Consider the following 16,557-nt stretch of genomic DNA (forward strand, 5'->3'; position numbering starts at 1 on the left):
TATATTATTACAATAATCTTGTTGTGAGAGTGAACACAAACCCCTCCTCCTAAAAAATGATGAGAAACCTCAAGAATAGTGAGAGAGAAAAAACATGTAGTTCTCTTTCTGTTCAGATTTCAATGGCTCTTTCTCTGGGATGAGTTGCCTTTATCATAAATCCACCAAGGAAGTTGCTTCACTATTTTTCCCATAGTTGCTATTACTAGATTATTTCCTTCTACTCTATTCCTTCCCACTCTCATTCCATTTTCTCTCTCTCTCCTTTCACCCTGTCCCTGTTCAAAAGTATTGTTTCCGAGTACCCTCTCACAGGATCTTCCCTCACCCTATTCCCCCTTATCCTATCCCTTCTTATCCCATTCCTTTCCTCTCATGTTTCTCTAGGGTAAGCTAGATTTATACCCTTAGTGTGTGTATGTTATTTCCTCTCTAAGCTGTTTCTGATGTGAATGAAGGCTCACTCATTCATTCCTCCTCACCTTCCCCTGTTCTGCTCTATTGAAAAAGCTTTTTCTGGACTCTTTTGTGTGAAATATCTTAGCCATTCTATCTCTCCTTTTCCTGTCATTTATTATTATTTATTTTCTGTCATTTTAGCCAATAGGATAATGTAAGATTATATTTCATGGTTGTTTTAATTTGCATTTACCTAATCAATAATGATTTAGAGGATTTTTTTTATATGAGTACAAATTGCTTTGATTTTTTTTTTCTGTGATTCACTAGATCTAGCTTGGTTTTTGAGTTGGGTCAATTTCAGTATTTAGAAATCCTTTTCATAAATGATTTGAGAATTACTAGGTGGGGATTTACTTAGATGTATCATTTAAAGTTTTTTGCATTTTTAATGAATTATTTATAAAGTAAAATTATTTGTATTAACCGTAAACTTTCTTTTATTTCAGAATCTCAGTTGAGGGTACCTCAGGTCCATGTAATCCAACATTTATTTAAAAGAATAAAATCCCTCTACAGAATCCCTGGTGAGGACACTCAGCTTTTGTCCCAAGTGATGGGTGAACCTACTCTTTTGAACTACATCATACCCCATGAATCTCATCAGGAAAATCCTCATCCTAATAGATTTCATCAGTCTTGGTATTCATACCTCACTAGTATTCTCAGTATCCTTTCTGCCCCCTCTCATTGGAGAGCAATGCAAAGAACTCTTCCCAAAGCCTTTGTTTAAAGCTTAGGCCAGCTAATCTTCATCTCTGTCCATCTGTAGTACATCTTTGGACTGGCCTCATGCTCCCAACCTTACCACTTCCTTCAGCTTTCTTTTGTTTATTGTCTTCCTCCATTTCATTGAAAGTTCCTTGAGAGCAGAGACTTTTCTTTCCCTTTACCCCCATTTGTATCTTGTATAATGTCTGTTGTTGATTAACTGGAGAATGAATTGAGAACAAATTATATATCTCCTTAATCTGAGAACCTTCAAATACTTGGAATTCATTCTTCTTGACTTTTTTTCACTTCATTTTTTTCCTTGCTGCTAAAACATCCTCAGTTGGCTTCAATTCATTCCATAAGACTTTGATCCTTGGTTCCTCAGTATTTAAGGGAATATTTATTATTATTATTGATAAAGTACCTTTATGCTAATTTTCATCATTTCTAAACTATGATTTTGTATCACTTCTTATTAGTTTCAGTGATGAACATTGTTGCTCTGGTCAGCTCCTTCATATTCCAGTGATTCTGAATCTAGATTATTTTGGCAACTTTATTCCTATTCCCCTCAAACTTCTCTTCCCTATTATTTCAATCCGATCCCATCCAGCTTTTGCAGTGTGCTCTGTGAAATGTTTGTTTCACAGGCAGCAAACTTCTCTTCTTCATTCTGTATCTTTTCTTTGCCACTCCTTTTGGCTACTGGCTATTATTGAAATTGTCTGCTAGCATAGGACAGTCTCCCTGTCCATCCTATCTAATAGTACTTGGTACATTTTCACTCATTCTCAACTTATTGGTTGAGTCAGGAGATTGGAATGTTCTTTGTCCCACATTGACACTTCACAGGGTCTTGCCTACATTATCTAGTAATTTCTCCTCATGCTATTTATAACTACTGTCCAGAATCTTGGTTTGTTTTTTGTCTGGAAATTGTTACTACTTTTATTTTCTCTTTGAGTTTCACATATGACTTACAATTTCCTCTACTCCCCTATTCCCCTTATAACTGGGGGCTTCAATTTCCCCATTGAGTCTTCCTCAAATACTCAAAGCACTCAGTTCCTCAATCTTACTTTTTAAATGTTTTTCAGCCTCATGTTAGCCACATACAAATATGACCATATCCTTGATCTTGCTTAGCCACAAATGAATTACATTTTGAAGTCCTCTTATCAGACCGTAACTATTGATTTTTCACTTTTCTTTCTGCCTTCCATTATAAAATCTTATTGTTTGTATTGTGACCTTCATACAAAGCTTTATTCTCTTCATACTCATCTCCTGCACAAGCCACTCGCTTTTTTTTCTTTTATTCCCATTTACATTTTTTTTTTGCGAGAAATGTTAGTTCTACCCAAATTATATTACTTATTCAGTGACATACCAACCAACCAAACTACCAAAATAGAACTTAATTCAGTGGATTAAATTAGGTACAAAACATGGAACACTGTTTTTCCTTTGGAAACCAGGAAGATTGGAAATTCAGGAAGGATTTGCATGAACTGATGCTGAGTGAGATGAGCAGAACCAGAAAAGCATTGTTCACCTAAACAGCAATATGAGGATGATGACCAACCTTGATGGACTTGCTCATTCCACCACTGCAACAATTAGGGATGATTTTGGCCTATCTGCAATGGAGAAATACTATCTGTATCCAAAGAAAGAATCTAGGATTTTGAACAAAGACTAAAGACCTTTAATTTATGGGAAAAAACTTTATTATGTACTTCTGCTATCTCTTTTTTGTTTCTTTGAAAAATTTTTTTATTATATTTTTATTTTAGTATAAATGATGTTTTTTTATGCATTACTAAAATATTCTTGTTTAAGAGTAAACATACCCTGGGGCAGCTAGGTGGGCAGAATTACCTAGCTGTGTGGCCTTGGGCAAGCCACTTAACCCCATTTGCCTTACAAAAACCTAAAAAAAAAAAAGAGTAAACATACCCCCCTCCTCCTCTCAAAATATAGACCCTCATGAGCAATAAAAAAGAAAAAAATAAAAGTAATAGGGGCAGCTAGGTGGTGCAATGTATTGGCCCTGGAGCATTCAAGCTCAAATCCAGCCCTAGACACCCAACAGTTACCCAGCTGTGTGACCCTGGGGAAGCCACCCCAACACCATTGCCCTGCAAAACCCAAAAATAAAATAACAATAATAATGATGATGATCATAATAATAATGCTAGGGTTGTCAAAGTGGCGCAGTGGACAGAGCAATGGCCCTGGAGTTAGGAGCACCCAGGTTCAAATCTGGCCTCAGACACCCAACAGTCACCGAGCTGTGCGGCCCTGGGCAAGCCACCCAACCCCATTTGCCCTGTAGCCCCTCCAATAATAATATTCTTATTCTTATTATTAATAATAATAATATGTGCTTTAGTCTGTGTTTCAACACCACCAGCTCTGTTGAAGGTGGATCACATTCTTTATGATAAGTCTATCACAAAATCTATTCATATTTTTCCACCCTTGCCATTGCTGATCACAACTCCTTCCATTCATACTTCCCCACTACCACATACTATATTTTCTCTCTCCTTTCACTTTCCTTCTTCTTAAATGTGCTGTAAGGTAGCTGAGTGGCTCAGCAGACTGATCACTGGCCCTGGGACCAAGAAGCCCTGAGCCCACATACCACCCCTAAGGCCCAGCAACCACCTGGCCCTGTGATCCCAGACAGGCCATCAAATCCCAGCCCCTTGCAAGAAGTAAAAAAATGTGTTTTATCTGACCACTCTTCCCCATGGTCAGTCCTCAACTCCATCACTCACATCCTCCCCCTTCCCCCGTCCCCCTTCTCTTTATTACTCCAGATATCTATACCCCAATGAGTATATATGCTGTTTCCTCTCCTAGCCACCTCTGATGAGATTGAAGGTTCCCTCATTCCCCCTTGTCTTCCCCCCTTCCATATCATTTCAATAGTTCATTGTAATAAAAAAAATCTTATATGAAATATCTTAGCCTATTTCACCTCTCCTTTTTCCTTATTCCCATTACATTTCCCTTTTAGTCATTGACTCCATTTTTACAATATATTATATCTTCAAATTCAGCTCTCTCCTGTGCTTCATCTATAAAAGTTCCTTCTACCTGCTCTATTAAATGAGAAGTTTCTTATGAGTATTATCAGTATCATTTTTCTATACAGGTATACATGTAGTTCATCATAATTAAGTCCCTCATATTTTACCTTTCTGTTCAGCTCAGGCTCTTTTTACAGGAAGTCCATCTTTTTCCCTGAAGAGGATGTTCAGTTTTGCTGGATAGTTGATTTTTGGTTGCATTCTGATCTGTTTTGCCTTCCGGAATATTATATTCTAAGGCCTAGGAGCCTTTAATGTAGTTGCTTCTAAGTCCTGTGAGATCCTGACTACAACTCCATGATAGTTGAATTGTGTCCTTCTGGCTGCTTTTAATATTTTCCCTTTGACTTAGGAGTTCTGGAACTTGGCTACAATATTCCTGGAGGTTGTTTTTTTTTTCTTTTTGATCTCTTTCTGGGGAGATTGGTGGATTGTCTCCATTTCTATTTTGCCTTCTGCTTCTAGGATTTCTGGGCAATTTTCCTGTAAGATTTCTTTAAAAATGATGTCAAGGCTCTTTTCCTGATCATGACTTTCAAGTATCCCAATAATTTTTAAATTATCTTTCCTAAATCTGTTTTCCATATCAGTTGTTTTTCATGTTTTTCCTGCATCTCTCATTTTTTCCCCAATTTTTTTCTATCCCCCTTACTTGATTTTCAAAAACTTTTTTGAGCTCTGTCATATCCTGAGCCCAATTTCCATTTTTCTTGGAGTCTTTAGATGCAGGAGTTTGTACTTTCTTATCTTCAGATTGAGTATTTTGATCCTTCTTGGGATCATAGACAATATATTTCTCAATGGTGTTCCTCTTTTTTCTCTGTTTACTCATTTCTCCGGCCTGTGCCTGGTTTTGGGGTGCTTCCTGAGCTTTTGGGTATTATTGAGACATACCCTGCCACCAGGATCTCTGTGTGTGAAGTTCTGTATTCTTCTCCTGGTCTGTGAATGACCACAAGCACACCCCTCTCCCAGGGGGCTAAGGTGGGGGACCTTGCTGTTCTATGGGGTGGGGCTAGACTGTGATCAGGATCTGAATGTGGTCAGAGCCCCGGAGTCCTGTTCCAGGTACAGAGGACAGAACTCTGAAGTCTCTCTCCACTCCCCTACCTTGGGTATGCTGAACATTCAAGGTTCAGTTGCCTCAGGCTCCTGCTTACTGGCTCCACCTGCTTCTGTTTCCTGGATCTGAATTGCTGTCGCCATGCTGCTTGCTGAGTGCTCTGAGGGCTGGACTAAACATGCTTGCTTGGGCAGTGGCGCCCCACCCCCCCTGCCCGTTGTGCCTGGTGCTTGGGGTGTAGCTCAGGAAACTGCCCCCACTGCAGTGAGCCCCAGCTCCCAGGTACCCTGGGACTGCCTCTGGGAGGCTGAAGTTCCTTCACTCTGGCTTCCGCCCCTCTAACCCCATTGAGTGTAGCCTTTCCACTATTTTCCAGGTTAACTTGGGGTTCGAGAACTGCCTGACTGGATCCCTCTGTGGGTTCTGTCTCTCGAAAATTTAGTCATTATTTTATGATTTTTGATATATATAGACAGAGGCTCTTCTCCTATGGCCATCTTGCCCTGCCCCTTATCCTGCTATCTCTTATACTTTATTTTTCTTCCTTAAGGATTTGATTTCTCTTTCATAACATTCAACTTAGATCAATGTATACCATGGAAACAATGTAAAGACTAACAGACTGCCTTCTATGGGAGGTGGGGGGAGGAGGGAAGCCTTTGTTAGGGGGAAAAATTGTGAAACTCAAAATAAATAAAATCTTTAAAAAAAATTAGATACAAAAGTAATAGTAGTAAATGACTATAGTAATCTATTGTTTGATTAAACCCTTACCCCTTTTTATGATCTCTTTGGGATATACACCTAGTAGTTGTGTTTTTGGATCACAGTTTTATTGTTCTTTTGGGCATAGTTTCAAATTGCTCTCCAGAATGGTTGAATCAGTTCATAATTGCATCAACATTGCATTAATGTCCAATTTTCCCATATCTCTTCCAAAATTGATCATATTCCTTTTCTATCATATTAACCAATCTGATAGGTATGAGGTGGTACCTCAGGGTTGTTTTAATTTGCATTTCTCTAATAATGACTTAAAGCATTTTATATTTGACGATAGATAGCTTTAATTTCTTCATCTGAAAATTGTTCATATCCTTTGACCATTTATCTATTGAAGAATGAATTGTATTCTTATAACTTGGACTTAGTTCTTTATATATTCTAGAAATTAGTCCTTCATCAGAAACAGTAGTTGTGAAAATTATTTCCCAGCTTTCTGCTTTCCTTCAGATCTTGGCTTCATTGGTTTTATTTGTTCAAAACCTTTTTAATTTAGTGTAATCAAAATGATGTTTTTGTATTTTGTAATTTTCTCTCTCTTGTTTAGTCATAAAACTCTTAATCTCCTTAGATTTGACACATATACTATTCTTTGTTCTACTGATTAAATTATGGTATCAACCTTTATGTTAAATCTTTACCCATTTTGACCTTATCTTAGTATATAGGGTGTGAGAGGTTATCTATGTCTAATTTCTGCTATTCTATTTTTTTCAGTTTTCCCAATAGATTTTTCAAATGCACTAGGTCTTCTTTTTTCCTGTTTTTTTTGTAAATGAGAAAAACAGAAGGAAAAAATGGCTCATAAATCTCCCTTCCATCCCACCCAAACGAAGGAAATATAGGAATCAACAGAGTTGGTTTTATCATCTATCTGAAGGTGAAAGAAACATGACTTTTATGGTTTTGTAAAAATATTGATATGAATATATATGTATATATGTATTTTATATACATATATATGCCAGCATCTTTTGTAGAACAAGTAGAGAAATTCTCTAAAGCACTTAATTAGACCTTATGAAGTAAATCACCAGCTATATTATGCCTCATGATTTTAATTCATTTTTTCTTTTGTTTTTTTGTTTTTAGATTTTTGCAAGGCAAATGGGGTTAAGTGGCTTGCCCAAGGCCACACAGCTAGGTAATTATTAAGTGGCTGAGACCAGATTTGAACCCAGGTGCTCCTGACTCGGTGCTTTATCCACTACGACACCTAGCCGCCCCCGACTTTAATTCAAAGATACATACACAATTTCTCAAAAATCCGTTAAAACTTGAGGAAACCTTGTATAGAAGAGGACAGTGAAAAATATTTGGGAAAATATTATTAAGGATTAGAGGTGCTGGTACTTAATAACATTCATAAATATAAATTGACTACAGCTAAATAGGAAATGAATGACTGTTGATGTGCAAGTCATTTCCAAATCAGCTATTCCTATATACTGATCATCAGTTTGTTAGAATAGTGATCAACTTTAATGCCATATTGGCAAAATAGCTCAAAATGAGAAGAAATCTCATGCATTTAAAAACATCACCAACAGGCCTACTCACTTTTATCAATTCCATGAAGGTCCAGTTATCTTTACTGGTAAAACTAATAAATGAAGAATGCTTGTTTATAAACTAAGCTGAATATAAGGATCCCTGTGTATTGCATCTTGACTTAAAACTACATACACTATTTATTTCTATTATATTTTAATTTAGTTTCTTAAACATTTCCCAGTTATGCTTTAGTTTTGTCGACCTGCATTTCAGAGCATTACTGGCAGAAATACTGCCTGCAGGTTTGTGTGTTTGCCATATCTGGTTTAGACTATGAGAAGCATTTATTTGACCAACCTTGTGTGGCCATATCAGAATGTATATCCTGAAGAGGCATTGAAAATTGCCCAGAACTGGATAAGAGGGATATACTTGAATCTGGATTGTATTTTGGAAATTTTTTAATAACACCAAGTTTCCTTTTGAAATGAAAGACTCATCCATTTAAAACCATTATTCTTCTTGTTACGTTATATGACAGCAACTCATGGACTGCCACAGTCACTGAAAAATCAATGCTGTGAGTCACCCAGAGTGCAATGAAGAATTGTACACTGAAAGTGGTGTAATTCATATTATGAAATTGATGTCCAGCCAGAAAAAAGAACTGCCTATATGACAGAATTGTGGGGTAATCACTAAATAGCTAAGGTTCCAATTCAAAAATAACAAAAGATATTAAATACGTAGTACTTATTATGTCAGAGTTATTGGAATGAGCTCCCAAACAAGAATTAGATGAATGAATAAACAGCAGGAGACAATTTCTTGGATAATATCAACCAGTTGGAGGATTTAAAAGCCTATGAACAGGCAAGTAATGTTGGATAGAAATACCTTATGAAGAAATTAAACAATGACTGTGAAGTCAGGAAAGAGTTAAGTTCATATCCGGAATTGGACACTTACTTACTGTGTGTCTGTGGGAAAGGTTAGCTTCTTCAATGTTAAAAACAAATGGAGGTGATTTAACATCTATCTCCCAAGATTTTCATGAGGATCAAATGTAATAATTATAAAGTGCCTAACACAGCACCTGCCACATAAGAGATGCTGCGTAACTAATAGCTATCATCATCAGCAGTAGCATCATTATAAATCATGTGAGGTCATCAGTAAATACCTGCTTACTTTTTTAAATTCAATTTTAAAATATTTTCCTTATGCTTCTATGTGTTTGGATATAGTATTCTTTTTAAATAACAGTTCAAAACTACTTTTATAATTCTCCAAATATAGCTGTTACGTGCATTGTGGGAGATGAAGGTGTCTGGAAAGTGATCTGTGATATATTGGATGTGCATATTGCCTCCATTAATGTAGATTTCAAACTTCTTCAATTTTTCTAGAGTTTATTCATAACAATCTCTGGAGGCCTTCATCTTACCTTCAATTTTGTGTCTGTCGAATAATACTTGGGAAATCTACCTGATATCTTTTATTCTTGGTGCATCTTTCATATATCCAAGTCATAGTTAATAAAATTGCAGTCTACTTATACTTGTTTTGTATGTTTTAAGTGAAATATTTTTCTTGCGATTGTGGTGTTCCTTAATTTGTAGTCTATAGCAATAATGTGAGAATATCTGTGTGTAGTGATGTGTGGAGGCAGAAGCAGTATCAGCATCAGGATTTATACTGTGTAGGAGTCTAACAGAGGGAGCACATGTACAACCTCTTTGGGGAGGCAGATGGACTGACTGACTGCCTCACCTAACGATTTTTAAGAAGTTAAAGAGATTTAATATTGCCACTCTTAATTTGTAACTTCTGAAAAAATCATTTTTTATTAAGGCAGTGTGGTTAAGTGACTTGCCCAAGATCCCATAGCTAGGTAATTGTTAAGTGTCAGGTCGGATTTGAACTCAGGTCCTCCTGATTCCAGGACCAGTGCTCTATCCACTGCCCCACCCAGCTTCCCCCAATATTAAATCTCTTATACACATATGTGAAATGCATCATTTAGAAAATAGAAAATGAGCATATATAATAAGAGTCTTACAAACATTATACTTGATGACAGAGAAATAGCTCCAGGCATGAGTTTAGTGTATGGGCTCAGGCTTGTTTGTGAAGGATTGTGTAATCTGAGGTGAGGAATCACAGCTGTCACACTTCTTATCTTTTGTCTATAAATATGAGTAGAATCATATTGAAATTAAAATTGTAACACAGAACAGTGAGCTAGAATGAATATTTTATTTTACCATTATTATATTTTTACTTTTTGTTATATCAGGGGAGGTCAAATCTTCCCTGACAGCATATTCATGCTATATTGGAAACCAGACTCCTATATCAGGAGGAATTAGGTTTTATTAAAATAAATAGTTCATTTCCCAAATATGATCTAGCCCACTTTCTTTTTACTCTTGGACCAACTTAATTGTTCTCTGGAAACATGGCTGATAAGTATTTTCCCATTCACTTGAATAATTAGACTGATTTCTTGGAATTGAATTGGAGAACCTTTGTAGTGATTGAAGGCTTCATGTAACATTTTAAATTTAATTTTTAAATTAAGTTCTTGGAGACATTTGTAATTTATAGGTTAGCAAAATGCCTGTTACATATGTGGTGCTTAATAAATTTTTGTTGACTCGATGGAAAACATGTCTTTGTTCTCTATTCAATAGAGAAAAAATGAATGGAAATAGGGGAATTATAGAAGCATTCTACTCTTAATATTCCTTCTTACTGCCTTGAGATGCTTGAGACAATGGAGCAACTCCTTTTGTTTTTTTTTTTTAATAAACAACTATTTCATTTTCATATTTTTTCTTAAAAAATCACTTGAGGGGGTGGCTAGGTAGTGCAGTGGATAGGTGGAGTCAGGAGTACCTGGGTTCAAATGTGGCCTCAGACACTTAATAATTACCTAGCTGTGTGACCTTGGGCAAACTACTTAACCCCATTTGCCTTGCCCCCCCCCCCATCTACCTAGTTATGCATATAAGGTTAAATCACTTGAAAATATTCTTAGTGGGAATTCTTTTTAATTCCTGACATAGTAAGAATTTAATTTTATCAAAATTATTTGCCATTGGTTTGAGTTCCTTTGGCTACTACTCCTGTTAAAAATGAAATTTGTTCAAAGTATGATAATAAGTTATAAATAGTCAGTAAGCATTTCAAAAGTGTTCAGTACGTCTAAAAAAGAAAAACAGGGCGGCTAGGTGGCACAGTGGATAGAGCACTGGCTCTGGAGTCAGGAGTACCTGAGTTCAAATCTGGCCTGTCACTTGTCTCCCCTTTCCATTGATCTTACAGATCTCTTGATCTTTTTTTTTTTAAGGTTTAAGGTTTTTGCAAAGCTAACGGGGTTATGTGGCTTGCCCAAGGCCACACAGCTAGGTAATTATTAAAGTGTCTGAGACTGGATTTGAACCCAGGTACTCCTGACTCCAGGGCCGGTGCTTTATCCACTGTGCCACCTGGCCGCCCCTTCTTGATCTCTTAATTGATCTGTGGTATCGCCCTTTATATCTAAATCCTACATCCATTTTGACTTTATTTTTTTCTTCGGTGTGAGATGTGGGTCTGTGCCTAGTTTTTGTCATACTACTATTTTTTAGTTTTCCCAATAATTTTTGTCAAATGAGTTCTTATGCCAGAAACTAATGTAGAACCCTGTTTGGAGAATGAACTGAAGGTAGGCAGACCAACCAGCAGGCTATTGGAAATTGTCCCATTGTGGGGTAATAAAGTCTTCTATTAGTGTGGTGCTAATATCTGAGAAAAGAAGAGGGCATAAGTAAGCAATATTTTGTTGTTTTTATTGTTTATGAGTTGTTTCAGTTGTGTCCAACTTTCTCTGATCCATTTGGGTTTTCTTGGCAAGTAAGTTATGTTAGGAAGGTAGAAATGGACAGCATCTGGCAACAGTTATATAAGTGAGGTATGAAAGAGTGAAGAATTGAAGATAACACCTAGGTTGTGAGCCTGATCAGAGAATATAGTAATAACAATGATAGTAATAGGGAAGTTTGGAAAGGTGGGAGAGTTTTAGGAAAAATATAAAAGTTCACATTTGGACATTTTAGATGCCCAACAGAGAGGTAGTTGGAGATGTGAGGCTTGATATTAGCAGTAAGATTAGGATTGGGTAAGTAGTTTTGAAAATCATACTTTAGAGATGATAATTGAATCCATGACAGGTAATGAGATCTCCCATGATTAGTGGGCTTTACCTGGATGAAGATTCAGCAAAGGAGACGAAATAGGTCTGAATAGATAGATAGTAAAACCAAGATTGAGTAGTATTCTGTAAATTTTGAAGATAATGTTAAAGAAAATAAAGAGATCAGCATGTTAGAGGCTATAGAAAGGTGATGTTGAATATTGATAAAATACCACTAGGTTTGACACTTAGAGATTACCGCTAACTTTAGAAAACAGTTTTGGTCTAATGATGAGAATTGAAGTTAGTCTCGAGAAGGCTTGATTAGGAGGGGAAATATGTATACCCCTGCTTCTCAAGGGGTTCAGCATAAAAAAGAGAGACTTGGGACTAGAAAAAGTGATGGATGGATCAAGTAAGGTTTTTTGGGTTAATTTTTTTGATTTTTGGGGAGACATAAATATGTTTATTGGTAGTAAAGTAACATCAATACACAGAATGAATATAATTATATGAGAATGGTAATGAACATTGTTAATCTACTGGAGGAGACAAGATGGAATGAGATCATTTATTTATGTAAAAGGGTTATTTATACCTGACTGGAAGAGCCACTACCTCTTTATATGAGAAAGGATGAAGGACAAATATACTGGCAAATAACATCTCTTTGATAATGAGATGAGGATTGACAAAAGCTTTCTCAGTGAATGACTTCAACTATTTATATAAAATATGTGGTAAAGTCTTCAACTGATTAGATGATCCAGGGGAAGTTTGAGGAGAGCTGAAACATGTTTGCGTGAGGATTGCCTTGAGTACCTTATATTGAGGTGTTATAACATAAATTTGCAGTGGTTTACTGATTCTCTTCAGCTTTATTCAGCATCATTATATGTAGATTGAATGTAGTGAGTGGTGATCCATAGCAGGACAAGATTGTTGATAACCATAGGGGATGAGGGATTTTAGAAAGGACAATTAGAGTTGAGCTGGTTCAATTAGGGGTCAAGATGAAGAAAGGAGGAGGGCATAGCTAATGAAGGAATGATGACCTGGGAGATAACTGAAGAGTAACATAATACTGGCTATTGAATCCTGGGCAAGACCCTGTTCCCCAGTCAATTCTCTAAAATGTAGAAAGGTGCCAATCTGATGAAGGAAATTTACTCATTCAGAAAATTGCCTCTCCTACTGAAATCTCAGATCCAATCACTATATCAGTTTTTGTTTTCACTATTCAGTGAATAGATCACTGAACAAAGTAGTCTCTGTATTAGGTACTTTGGATTTTAACATACATAGCAAATTCTTTGAGGAAAAACCTTTAAAACTGAGGCTGAATTTTTTTTTTAGGTTATCTTTTTGGTTCATTTTAACTGTTTTAAAAATAATATTCAGTGAAAACAATTTTTATGCCTCTCATTTGTATAATTGAAGATATCAGAAATTGTATTCAGTATTATATGTATTCAAATTTTTATCACAAGTATTCTTATTGTGTGTTCATTTAACAATTATGTAATGGTTTTAAAGAGTTGAGAAAATAAGTATATGAATTGATAGCCACCCTATGGGGAAAGGAGGGAGAGAATGAAGGAAGGTGTTACAAAATACCGAGGAAACCAATTAGTACTTCTGACATTTTCCCCCTTTATTTTAAAAACTGCCAGAAATATTGCAACTAAATTTGAATGCCATTAAATTTATGTTGCATCCTGTTTGTTGGATTTCTTTGTATTTATTTCTTTAGGTTGTTGAGGGGGTTGATGATGATGATGTTTGTTCTTTGTTCTCAAAGATCATATAGCATCAGAGAGGTGATGCCATGACATGCATGTGAATTAAATTTGAATGAGGGAGAGCTGTGTTGTCACCAGCTTCACTCTCTTCTATTTTTTTTAACCTCTTCTTGTCTTTATTCAGTTTGTGGGTTTTTTTTTTTTTTTAGGTTTTTGCAAGGCAAACAGGGTTAAGTGGCTCGCCCAAGGCCACACAGCTAGGTAATTATTAAGTGTCTGAGACCAGATTTGAACCCAGGTACTCTTGACTCCAAGGCCGGTGCTTTATCCACTACGCAACCTAGCCGCCCCATCCTTGTTTTTTTCAAATGAAAATATTAAAACAGAGAAGTTAAATGATTCATCCAAAGTCATGGAGTCAGAATTTATCAGACCAGGGATTTGAATGCCCCTCTTTATTCATTTTGAATAAGTTCATTTTGCTATTCTGAGCATTTTCAGAAACTAATTGTTTAGAGATAACCTTTCTTTTAAAGCTATTATGAGACTGTGTTCTTAGTCACCTGCTTAGCAGTTTTGAATATAACCTCTAATGATATGGATTGCAACTTGTCTATTCTTGCCCTTTTTGTATAACTTGCCCTTGTCCTTTTGAGTCTTTTCTTTTTTTCAAATTTTATTTAAGGTAATGGGATTATTAAGTGACTTGTCTAAGGTCACACAGCTAGGCAATCATTAAGTGTTTAAGTCAGATTTGAACTCTGGTCCTCCTGACTTGAGTGCTGGTGCTCTCTTCAATGCATCACCTAGCTGCCCTTTTGAATCTTTTTTATTTTTATTTTTTTAAAAGAAGACTCATGTTTTGTGAAATAGCAGTAGTCTTATATTTTTGTCTTTGTGCTAGAATTTGAAAATTTATTTTTCTGAAACTTTATTGTTGCTATTTAAGCAAAGATTCGTTTGAACATTTGACATTCAAAGACTAAATTATAGATTTCATTTTTGGGGGGGCAAGGTTTGGAGTTTTATGTTTTTCTCCCTTCCCTCTACTCTTCCTCAGATAGAAATTAATCTGATATAGTCTCTTCATTTATAGCCATACTAAACATTAGATCTATATTGATCATGTTGTCCGAGAAGTATCAAATCCAAAGGAAGAAAAATATGAATTTGGACAGCTAGGTGGCATAGTGGGTAGGTAGAGCTTTGGCCTTGGAGTCAGGCATACCTGAGTTCAAGTCCGGCTTCAAACACTTAATAATTACCTAGCTGTGTGACCTTGAGCAAGTCACTTAACCCTGCCTTGTCAAAAAAAGGAAAAAAATGAAATGAAGATGTTAAATTTTAGTTTTCATTTAAACTTCACAGTTCCTTTTCTGGACATAGATAATATTTTCCAGCACAAGTCTCTTAAAATTATCTTTTATATACTGCTAAAATGAACAAGTCCATCATAGTTAATCATCCCCTTGTTGCTGTTAGTGTGTACGATTGTCTTCTGGTTCTGCTCATTTCATGCAAGTGTTTCCAGGCTTTTCTGAAATCCTGTCCCTTATGATTTCTTATAGAACAATAGTGTTCCATTTACATACATGTATCACAATTTGTTTAACTATTTTTCAATTGCTGGGCATTCCCTAAATTTCCAGTTCTTTGCCTCTATAAAAAAAGTTGCTGTGATATTTTTTTTGTACACATGGGATTTTTACCCTCCATGATCTCTCTTTTTTTTTTTATTAATTTTTATTAAAGATATTATTTGAGTTTTACAATTTTTCCCCCAATTTTACTCTCCCCCCCCCCCCCCCCCCCCGGAAAGCAGTCTGTCAGTCTTTACTTTGTTTCCATGTTGTACCTTGATTCAGATTGGGTGTGATGAGAGAGAAATCATATTCTTTGAGAAGAGACAAGAATTCTAAGAGGTAACAAGATCAGACAATAAGATAACTGTTTTTTTCTAAATTAAAGGGAATAGTCCTTGCACTTTGTTCAAACTCCACAGCTCCTTAACTGGATACATATGGTACTCTCCTTTGCAGATAACCCAAAATTGCTCCCGATTGTTGCAGTGATGGAATGAGCAAGTCCTTCAAGGTTGATCATCACTCCCATGTTGCTGTTAGGGTATACAGTGTTTTTCTGGTTCTGCTCATCTCACTCAGCATCAGTTCATGCAAATTCCTCCATGCTTTCCTGAAATCCCGTCCCTCCTGGTTTCTAATAGAACAATAGTATTCTGTGACATACATATACCACAGTTTGCTAAGCCATTCCCCAATTGAAGGACATTTACTTGATTTCCAATTCTTTGCCACCACAAACTATAAATATTTTTGCACAAGTATTTTTACCCTTTTTCTTCATCTTTTCAGGATACAGACCCAGTAGTGGTATTGCTGGGTCAAAGGGTATGCACATTTTTGTTGCCCTTTGGGCATAGTTCCAAATAGCTCTCCAGAAGGGCTGGATGAGTTCACAGCTCCACCAACAGTGTAATAGTGTTCCAGATTTCCCACAACCCTTCCAACAATGATCATTATCCTTCCTGGTCATATTGGCCAATCTGAGAGGTGTGAGGTAGTACCTCAGAGAAGCTTTAATCTGCATTTCTCTAATTAATGATTTAGAGCTTTTTTCATATGGCTATTAATTGCTTTGATCTCCTCATCTGTAAATTGCCTTTGCATATCCTTTGACCATTTGTCAATTGGGGAATGCCTTTTTGTTTTAAAAATATGACTCAGTTCTCTGTATATTTTGTAAAGATTGTTTCCCAATTTACTACATTTCTTTTGATCTTGGTTACAGTGGTTTTATCTGTGCAAAAGCTTTTTAATTTAATGTAATCAAAATCATCTAATTGGTTTTTGGTGATGTTCTTCAACTCTTCCTTAGTCATAAACTGCTCCCCTTTCCATAGATCTGACAGGTAAACTAGTCCTTGATCTTCTAATTTGCTTTTAGTATTTTTTTTTTTATGTCTAAGTCCTGTAGCCATTTGGATCTTATCTTGGTAAAGGG

The 16,557-nt window shown here is 36.1% G+C and overlaps 1 protein-coding gene across 2 annotated transcripts in view; it reads left to right on the plus strand.

The window, feature by feature from the left end:
* Positions 1-16,557, plus strand: part of CNOT4 (CCR4-NOT transcription complex subunit 4) — a 208,699-nt gene that overhangs the window by 75,447 nt on the left and 116,695 nt on the right. The gene's annotated exons all lie outside the window — the stretch shown is intronic.

The sequence above is a fragment of the Macrotis lagotis genome, chromosome 7, assembly GCF_037893015.1.
Source record: "Macrotis lagotis isolate mMagLag1 chromosome 7, bilby.v1.9.chrom.fasta, whole genome shotgun sequence".
NCBI classification, from domain to species: domain Eukaryota; kingdom Metazoa; phylum Chordata; class Mammalia; order Peramelemorphia; family Peramelidae; genus Macrotis; species Macrotis lagotis.